The sequence below is a fragment of the Carlito syrichta genome, unplaced genomic scaffold (assembly GCF_000164805.1).
Source record: "Carlito syrichta isolate Samal-C Ts95f unplaced genomic scaffold, Tarsius_syrichta-2.0.1 Scaffold80096, whole genome shotgun sequence".
Classification (NCBI taxonomy): Eukaryota; Metazoa; Chordata; class Mammalia; order Primates; family Tarsiidae; genus Carlito; species Carlito syrichta.
This window is the reverse complement of record NW_007024192.1, coordinates 3,848-14,650: the sequence shown is the minus strand read 5'-3', so window position 1 is coordinate 14,650 and position 10,803 is coordinate 3,848. Positions and strand designations below refer to the sequence as shown.

General features: G+C 36.5%; 1 pseudogene; it reads left to right on the top strand.

The window, feature by feature from the left end:
- Positions 1-1,741: 1,741 nt before the first annotated feature.
- LOC103257136 lies at positions 1,742-2,213 on the top strand (annotated as a pseudogene).
- Positions 2,214-10,803: the final 8,590 nt, after the last annotated feature.

Sequence of the window (10,803 nt, the reverse complement as noted above, 5' to 3'; positions counted from 1 at the left end):
CAACCAACTCATCTTTGACAAATCCTCCACCACCTACCACTGGGGAGAGGAGAACCTATTCAGTAAATGGTGCTGGGAAAACTGGCTGACCACATGCAGAAGATTGAAACAGGACCCTATGTATCCCCATATACAAAAATTAACTCTAAATGGATCAGAGACCTAAATGTAAAACCTCAAGTCATAAGGACCTTAGAAAATGAAGGACATACCCTCATGGAAATTGGAACTGGCATCCTATTCCTGAACAAAACCCCAAACCTATAGGCCAGAAGAGATAAGATAGACAAGTGGGACCTCATTAAACTGGCAAGCTTCTGCAAAGCCAAAGAAACCATCAAGAGAGCAGGGAGACACCCTACAGACTGGGAAAAAGTATTTGTCAACTCCAGGTCTGACAAAGGCTTAACATCTTGGATCTACAAGGAACTCAATCGTGCTGAAAAGAAAAAAACCCAAAAAACTCCATTATAAAATGGGCAAAAGATATGAACAGACACTTCTCAAAGGAAGACATCCAAGCAGTTTTTAATTGGGTTGTTTGTCTTTTTGTTGTCAAGTTGTAAGTGTTCTTTATATATTCTGGATACTAAACCCTTAACAGATACATGCTTGGCAAATATTTTCTCATTCTGTGTATTGTCTTTTTACTCTTTGATCGTGTCCTTTGATACACAAAAGTGTTTACTTTTGATGAAGTTCAATTAATTTTTTCTTTTGCTACTTGTGCTTTTGGTGTCATATCTAAGGATTCATTGCCAAATCCAAGGTCATAATGAATTACTCCTGTTTTTTTCTAAGAGTTTTGTAGTGTTAGCTTTTGACATTTAGGTCTGGTCTATCTTGAGCTAGTTTTTGCATATGGTGTAAGGTAAGGATCTACCTCATTCTTTGGCTGTGGATATCCATTTGTCTAACCACCATTTGTTGAAAAGATTTTGCTTTCATTGAACGATCTTAGCATCCTTGTTGAAGTCAGTTAACCATATATATATCTCTCACTTTAAAAAGTCAGAAAAAAATTAATTTGTTTGAAAATAATGGAGGGCTGGTGAAACAGTGAGAGCTGTAAATTGTAGATCTTAGACAGAAGAAAAGCGCAGAGAGGGTAACTCTATGTCATCATTGTTCCCTGAAAGCCTTTGCTACCTCACAAGGAATGAGAAAGTTTAGCAACTGAAAAACAGGAGTGATAAAAGAAAGAAAATACATAAATGGTATATGAGACAAGATGAAAACTTCTAACACATATGCAATTAAAGTCACAGAAAGAGAACAAATTTGAACAATCTTTCAAAGACAGAATAGTCATAAATTTTTCAAAATTCAAAGGCGTCTAGCAACAAAAGCAAGCAGAATAAATACAAAATAAAATCACGTTTAGTTACACACAGACACCACTGAAACTGCTGAAAACCAAAGACAAAGTCATAAAAGAGCCAGAGAAAAACAGTATATTACCTTTAAAAAAACCAATAAGACTGAAAATATAAATAATATAAAATATAATATTGTTATAATAATATAATATATATTATTATGATAATATAATATAACCTAATATAATGTAACAATATATAATTTATATCAAAATAGATATAAAGTGGACCATTTCATAATGATAAAAAGGTTATACCACTAGAAATACATAAATAATTCTAAATTTGTATCAGTGATAAGATGCACTGTAAGATGAATTAAACCTCTTCCATCATCCATCTGCAGTGGGACCACCATCAATATGCAGATTTTTGTGAAAACCCTTACAGAAGACCATCACTCTCGAGGTTGAGTCCTTGATCCAATAGAACAAGTAAAGGCCAAGATCCAGGATAAGGAAGGAATTCCTCCTGATCAGCAAAGATGTATCTTTGTTGGCAAGCAACAGGAAGATGGACGTACTCTGTCTCACTACAACATTCAAAACGAGTCTACTCTTCATCTTGTGTTGATACTTCATGGTGGTGCTAAGAAAAGGAAGAAGTCTTACATTACTTCCAAGAAGAATAAACATAAGAGAAAGAAGGTTAAGCTGAAGTACTGTAAGGTGAATGAGAATGACAAAATTAGTCATCTTCATTGAGAGTACCCTTCAGATGAATGAGGTGCTGAAGTTTTTATAGCCAGCCCACTTTGACAGACATTACTGTGGCAAATGTTATCTGAATTATTATTTCAGCAAACCAGAAGACAAGCAATTGTGTATTAGTTGATAAAAGACATGAACTGAAAAAAAAAAAAAAAGATGAATTAAGCAAAAATTCATAGAACTAAAAGGATAAGTAAGCAAATTCATAATCGTAGTGAAATATTTTAACACTCTTCCTGCAATAACTAACAAGTCAAGTAGAAAAACAAAATATCAGTTAAGCTGTAGAATTTAGTAATTATTATTACAGTAGTTTAATTCGTATTTGTAGAACATGACACAATAATATTTTTCTTATTTTTCTATTTTTTCAATTGCACATGGAATACTTACAAAAATTAAGCTAGACATCAATAACAAAATATAAGTAAAAATATTTTCAAATATTTTCAAATTATAAAGTAAACCTCTAAATAATTTCTGGATGAAAAATAGTCTCAATGAAAAAGTATTGTGGACCCAATGAAGATGAAAATATAGGTTATAAAATGTGTGAGTTAGGGCTAAAATTATATATGTATATATATATGACTGAAAACAAATGGTGTCTATCTTTACGTTAAGAAATTAAGAAAAAATAGTAAATTAAACCCACAGAAAGAAATATAAAATAAAGATAAGGGCAGGAATTAATAAAATTTGCAAAATCATTCACAAGAGAACATCATCAACTTTTAATTAAAAGTTACTTCCTTAAAATATTAATAAATTGATATGACTCTGAGAAGACCAGTTAGCTGCAGATGAAAAGGAAGAAAAAAGGACATTACTATGTTTTTGACAGGTATTAAAAATAATATGAAGAATTTATATTGTGAATAAATATAAAAATACTATAGTAGACAGTATTTTGAAAAATACAACTTGTCAAAATTGACATAAAAATACTTAATTATAACATTTTATGAGTATAGAAAAATTCATTATTTTCTTCTCACCAGGAAAACTCTGCCTAGATTGTTTTACCTGAGATTTCTACTAGATGTATACTTTGAAGAAATGCAACATAACACAAATTGATCTTTCTTGCTGATTATTAAGCCAGTGTGCCTCAACTCCAAGTGCATTATTTTGTGCTTTATGATGTTGGAACTGAGTCTTTGCAATTTACTTCATTTTCATTGACTGGCTTCCTGTTAGGCTTTGCAGAAAGGGTGCATCAGAGGGAGACTAAGACAAAGCTGGTGGGAGATGGGGTGACATTACATACTATCAACTATAAAAAATTATATATTAAGAAACCAAATTATACAATCAAAAGAAAAAGAAGATAGTGATCCCCAAGAGGTGAGATGAGATGAAGACCAAATATATTCTTGAATTTTGTAAGGTAACTATTGATACATGTAGGGAGAATTAGCAAGGAGTAATGACAGGGCTAGAAATCAGATTACAGGGTGTTTACAAGTGAGTAGAAAGTAAGAGTGGACCCTATAGCATGGATGAGCTTATTGCTATTTCTGGGTGCAAATGAAATGAAATAATAGGTTTCAGGTCTTCAGCAGCTCCATCTTTGTATGGCTGAGATAGGTATACCCCAGTAAGGACCCCAATATGGAAACATTATAAAGCTTAAGTGTAGATTAGATATAAACACAGGACATTATCTAGAGTTGGCTCCAAAATACAATACATTGATATTAGAAGGCTAAAATATTTGACTGGATTGATTCACATTAGTTTCTGTAATGCCAAACCTCAAAGTCTGACAAAGTTATCCTTGGTGGTTCAGACCACCTGAGAATTTTCCATTCCAATCTGTTTTTCTTATTGATCCAGAGATTTAGTTTTATACCACAAAATGTGTTTATGCCTCTAAGGGAGTCTAACTTTACTGTAATATTTAATACTGAATAGGATCTAGTTATAGTATTAGCTTGCCTAGACCATTAAAACAGGCTTTAAGTCCAAGCTCCTGGCTCTAGCTGCTTGTGTTTGGTATCTGAGATTTGGCAGGAAGGAAAGTTTTGATCCTTCAGGCAGTTTCTAGAAAGTAACTTTCATCTGAAATACATTCAAGGCAGTTCTCCTTGATGTCACTTCTCTGGAGTTGGAAGATTTTGGTTTTATAGAACAGCTACAGCAGTGTTCCAGATGAGCTGCAAAGAAGATCGTGGCAGGGAGTCTGTTAATGAGGTAACCTAAAAAATTTAGCCAAGGAAAACTTCCACTCTTGGGGTTAGTTTTAAAAATTTTATAAGTAATGTCCACATGTGCTTAAAAATGAAGGTGTTTGCTTTGGTTGCAAAGTTTATTTTTTTGAATAAAATTCAAATAACTTATGAGACAGTAGAACTTCCCTTGGTCCTCAGGGAACAACCAAAAAAGACAAGAGTCACAAAGCAATTTACACATATCCCTGGAGGGATAATTGAAGCACACCATCTAATAAGATGCCTACCTGCTCCTCCATGAGCTTTCCCCGGATATCAACAGATTGCTCAATTCTCTCGGGATTTCTTAGTTTCCTCTTTCCTGGAAAACTGGAGCCTCATTAGATTGTTTTCCTTATCCTCAAAGGTTATTTTTCCGAATAACAGCTTGTTGCACACTCCAGGGTAAGGACAACAGATATAGAGGAAAAACTAAAGCAAGACACTGGCAAATATAATGTCAATAGACACCAAATCAGGCTCATTGACATAAGGTCACAAGGAGGGGATATGAACAGAAAATGCCTGCTGATGAGAAAGGAAATCTACCCTGAAGGGTCTCATTTACATTTCTTTTATTCTTTTCTCTTTCTCATTTTTGCTCACAGCAGGAAGTATGTGTGTCTTGTGCTAAAGCAATTGTGCTATCAGTTGTTATTATAACCCAGGAGTCTATTTCATTTGCTGAGCTTGTCTTCAAGGTAAAGCATGTTCTACAGAACACACACAATAAAAATGTTTTCAGATTGTCTGTATTTGGATACCTCATCCTTCATGTGAAGAGTCAATACCCAACATCTTTGGACAATTGGATGACATTGAGCCAGATGGTAGATTGTTGTAGTAATGACTTCCAATGAGTCACAACTTCCAGAATCCAACTACTTATGTATTCATCTACCATATTGACTCTGTACTTGGCCACTGACTTGCTTTGGCCAACGGGACATCGCAAGTATGACCCAAATAGGGGCTTGTTAATCACTTGCCTATTGGGCCTTTCCTCTTAGAATGTTGCCCTAATCTGTTGCCATGTCAAAACCCATGAAAGGCCATGAGAGAGACTGTGCCATCCCAGCTATCTCAGCTGAGTCAGGAGATTAGCTGTCTTGTCAGCCGAAGGCTGTCACATGAATGGTTCTCAGAGACAGAACTCTTCTTTTTTGGTTCCCCCGTGTGTGTGTGTGTGTGTGTGTGTGTGTGTGTGTGTCTGTGTGTGCACGTGCATGTGCACGTACACATTCACAGGTGGGTTGAAAGGTTGAAAGAGAGAGATCAGGGAAGTGATTAGAGAAAGCGAGTTAAATAGAAATGGGTCTCAGTGGGTGGTGATGTACTAAACAGCACAGGTGGTAGAAACATGCTAACTTCTGAGTTCAAGACCTAATGATTAAAACAATCTACATGTGGTGCCTCAGCATTAGTTCATAATTAAGAGTCAGATTAATAAAAGCACTGGCATTCCAGGGATTCTTTCCTAAGTTTCTTTCTATTTTTTCTTTCTATTGCTTAAAATTCTTTGCAAATTAAATGTGTAATACTGAAGCCACAGAGAAAAAGGGGATATTAAAAAAGCAAATAATCTTCTTTTGACACTAACTTGATTATAGAATGTCTTATAATATTTTGTATTGCTTTTATTTTAACTACACAGAACACAGAAACAATAGGCTTTTCCCAATGAATAGGAAAATGCTTAGCCTTATTTAAAATATTTTCTCTAACTTGTGTGAGTACATAATTGTATGTGTATTTTTGCCAAACGTTTTTCTTTGCTGAGTACTTCTCCAAGCTGAGGTTTTATAGCTTTCACTGTGGCACAGAGGGCATGGAGGCTGAGGAGGAGGGCAGTCTACAGCATCCTTCTTGTCTGAATAACTTCTTTCTGTTTATGCAACTCATGCCCATTTGTAATAAAATAAAGTGAATCCTCTTGTGATAAACACTTTCCACAGATCTGCAAAATAGGAAACTACATGAATATATGCTCAATTATCTTAGATTTAAATGTACACATACACATATCATACATAGTAAAAATATCAAAAGTTAGGCATGTACCTATTGTCCCACCCACTCAGAAGACTGATGCAGGCGAATTGACTGAGCCCAGGAGTTCAAGGCTGCAGTGAGCCATAATTGCACCTGTGAATAGCCACTGCACTCCAGTCTGAGCAAGACAGCGAGATCCATCACTTGGAAAACAACAACAACAACACTACCACTGTGTCTGAGCACCCATTTGAGATCTAAACTACTTGAATGCTCTGGCATAGATAACTAAATTCTTGTTAGAAAAAATTAGAAGCAGTATTAATCAAATCCTTCTCACTGCTCTCCTGGTGTCTTGCTATTATAACGGTGATAATTTCTTAAGAAGAAATCACCTGATGTCATATAAAATATCATTTGCGAAATGCCCCATTCAGAGTCATAAGGATAGACAGGTTTCTTCCTTCCCAGAAAGTGACAAAAACACAAATGGAAATGAAACAGGTATAGTTGTTTGGTGTGAGATGTCAGATGCTTTTTGGTTTTTAATGAACCCTGGCCTTGTAGGAAAGGAGTATGAAGAAGAACTTCTAGGGCCTGCTTCCTTCCTTCCTTCCTTCCTTCCTTCCTTCTTTCCTTCCTTCCTTCCTTCCTTCCTTCCTTCCTTCCTTCCTTCCTTCCTTCCTTCTTTCCTTCTTTCTTTATTTCTTTTTCTGAGTTGGAGTCTCACTCTGTTGCCCAGGTTGGAGTACAGTGGCATGCTGATGACCATTGCAGCCTCTAACTGCTGGGCTCAGGTGATCATTCTGTCTCAGCCTTCCAAGTAGCTGGAACTATAGGCATGCGCAGCATAGCTTATTTTTTGATTTATTGTAAAGATGAGGTTGCCCAGGCTGGTCTCAAATCCCGGAGTTGCCCAGGCTGATCTCGAATCTCTGAGCTTAGGCAATTTTGCCTCGGCCTCCCAAAATGCTGGGATTATAGGCTTGAGTCACTTCGCCTGGTCTTTGGCCTCATTTCTAAATGATTAATTTAAGGACTCTGTCCTCACAAATAGTTTTTAAATTACAATCTCCCCTCCATTCCCTTCTTGTCGCTTAACACGGTCACACCTTCATCTCAGACTATACCACCGACAACACATTCTCTGTGAAAATTAAGAAATCAGCAAGGCAGTGCCAATGGTGAGGTTGTTCACCATGAGTTTTCGATAAGATTGGGTTAAACGACTGTACTTTTATTTCAAGGCAGTGTTTCTTAAAGTGTGGTCTGGAGACCAGTGCTTTAGGGGAAAGTAAAGGGCACCCCAGGGACAATGTAATATGTTTGCACTTGCTCTCTCAAGTCTGGGCTGGAATTTTCCTGGGAAATAAATAAATGCATAGCAAAAAAAAAAAAAAATCTGTATTCTTAGGAAATCTGAAAATCAACAAATCTAATTCTTGCATATCTTGGGACATGTGCTACCTTCCTTTTCTCACTCTCTCTCTTCTGGAGACTAGCAGTCTCAGAATTACTCATTAAAGTTACCTGTAAAAATGCAGATTCCTGAGACCCTCTGGGAAAATTTTGGCCAGTAGGTCCCTGGGCTCATGATATTTTTATGAAGTCATCTGTGCATCCTGGGCTGTATACTGCTGGACTTTTATGTGCAAGAAAAATCAATTTCTGTGTAGTTTAAGCCTCTGTTGTATAATTTGCAGCCTAAATCATCTCTAATGTTTATGGTGGGTTAAATAGAAGGTCCTTCTTGCTGAATCATTCTCACCAAAACAAAACCATTCTTGTCTACATTTCTTTTGCCTTAGTTGTTTCAATATCACAAACAAATTGAATCTTTGAAAATTGAAGCTGTCCACAGGTTCAGAGTCATCAGTCTGATCATCAATGAATACTTTAATGTAGACCTGGAATATATAGGCTATCAAGTAGAATATGTATCAATTATAACATTACCTTGGAAGCTTGGTTTTGGAGGAATAACTCACATTAGTTAATAAAAGTTGAAGCAGAGACTACTTGTTTCCAATGATCTGTTTTTCTTTTACCTCTTATGCTAGACCCCCAGTTTTCAGCTGGTCATGTGACCTTGTGAAATTAAGTTTGTATTTCTCAGTCTTATTTACAGTTAGGGATTATCATGTTACTAAGTTCTGAACAACAGAATGTAAATAGACAAGGTCTATATGACCTAAGGAAATTGTCAATATAGAGCAGATGTGTTCTTCTTTTAAATGTCTTTCTCCTCACCTTACTGGCTGGAATGCACATGTGATGACTGGAGCTGGAGTTGCCATCTGGGTCTAGGATGTAGAAGCCAAATACTGAGACTGGTGAAGCAACAAGGTAGAATGAACCCAGGTAGAGTGACCTGCCCAGCCTCGGACTGCTTAATCTAGCCTTCATTTAGGCAAAAGAGAAAGAGAGAAAAAAGAAGAAGAGAAGGAGGAGGAGGAAGAGGAGGAGGAGGAGAGGAGAGAGAATTCTTCTTTTTTCTTGAATATTTTATTGGAATTCTTTTGATTAAACCAGATATACTTGCATAAAACAAAGTAAATATAACAAGTTCTCTGTACTTGATGTGTCCCCAAATTTCTAGACAATTCCCCCCCTCAATAAGTTGACAGCTGCTCACACAGGTTAACATAGGAAAGGTGTAAGTTCCTAGGATAGGCCCAACACAAGATATAGCACTTCCTTTTTGTCAGGAAATTCCTTGAAATGTCATAAAAGGAACATGTATTAGAATTATGCAGGCAACTCAGTCAAAAACATGAAGGTAGGTGGAGAGAGGAGGACAGACAAGATGGAGTGGATCAGGTGGTTCCGAGAATTCCTCTTTTATTTATCATGCTATTTTACTTTCTATCACTTTCAGCTAATTCTTTTTTTTAATATTTTATTTTAAAGTTCTGGGGTATGATTCAGAATTAAGTATACAAATGCACATCATAAAGGTAAGATTTGGGACTCCCTTTGGTCCCCACTTTGCCTGGTTTGAGATCAGGTACCCTTACTGATGTTGTGTCTCCCCTACCCCACCCTGGCAGTATTCCAGTACTGCCAACCCCTTTCTTAAAGTATTATGGTAAATGTTTAGGTCTGCCTATGAATGAGAACATGTGGTACTCTGTTCTTTGTTTCTGTGATAGATCACTGAGTATTATTGACTTTAAATCCATCCAAATTGCTGTGAAGTTCATATGTTTGTCCTTCTTTATGGCTGTGTAATATTCCATTTTGTATATGTACCACTCTTTTTATCCAGTCCAGTTTTGATGGGCAGCATGGTTGGTCCCATGTTTTTGTGAATAGTGCTGCAATAAACATGTGTGTGCAGGTATTTTTTTTTTTTGTAGACTGTTTTGAGTTCCTCTGGGTATATTCCCAGTAGGGGGATTGATGGATCATATGGAAGGTCAATTTCTAGTTCTTTTAGGAATCACCACACTGTTTTCCATAGACGTTGAACTAATTTGCATTCCCACCAGCAATGTAGAAGCATTCTCTTTTCTCCACATCCTTGCCAGCATCTTTTGTTGTTTGTTTTATCAATGATGGCCATTCTTACTGGAATTAGCTGGTAATCAATGTGGTTTTGATTTGCATTTCCCTGATGATTAGTGAGGCTGAGCACTTTTTCATGAGTCTGTTGGCTGCTGGTATATCTTCTTTTGAGAAGTGTTTATTCATGTCTTTTGCCCACTTTTTAGGAAGTAATTTTATTTTACATATGTGGGGTAAAATTCAGGGTTAGGTATACAAATGTTCATTGTGCAGATACCCTTGTTGATGAGGTGTGCCCCCCCCAATTACCTGGCACTTTCCTATTACTGTCAATCTTGCCCGCCTTCCCCTGGCAGTTTCCCACTACTGCCAATCCCTTGCTTATATTATTATGATAGTTGTTCAAGGTTTGCTTATGAGCGAGAACATGTGATTCTTGGTTCTTTGTTTCTGTGATAGATCATTCAGTATTATAGGCTCTAAGTCCATCTAAGTTGCTGCAAAGTTCATGATTTTGTCTTTCTTTATGACTGCATAATATTCCATCATGTACATGTATCCCCATTTAAAAAAATCCAGTTCTCTTTTGATGGACAGTACGATTGGTTCCATGTTTTTGCTATTGCGAACAATCCTGCAACAAACATGTGTGTGCAGGTATATTTTTCATAGAATGCTTTGAGTTCCTCAGGGTATATTCCCAATAGAGGATTACGGGGTCATATGGGAAGTTGATTTTCAGGTCTTTTGAAGTCGCCAAAATGTTTTCCACAGAGACTATACTAGTTTACACTCCCACCAATAGTGTAGAAATGTTCCTTTTTCCCCGCAACCTCTCCAGCAGCTGTTGTTTTTAAGTTACTAATAATGGCCACCCTAACTGGAGTTAGGTAGTATCTCAGTGTGGTTTTAATTTGCATATCTTTGATGACTAGTGATGCTGAGCATTTTTTCATTTTTTTGTAGGCTGCTTGTATGTCTTCTTTTGAGAAGTGTCTATTC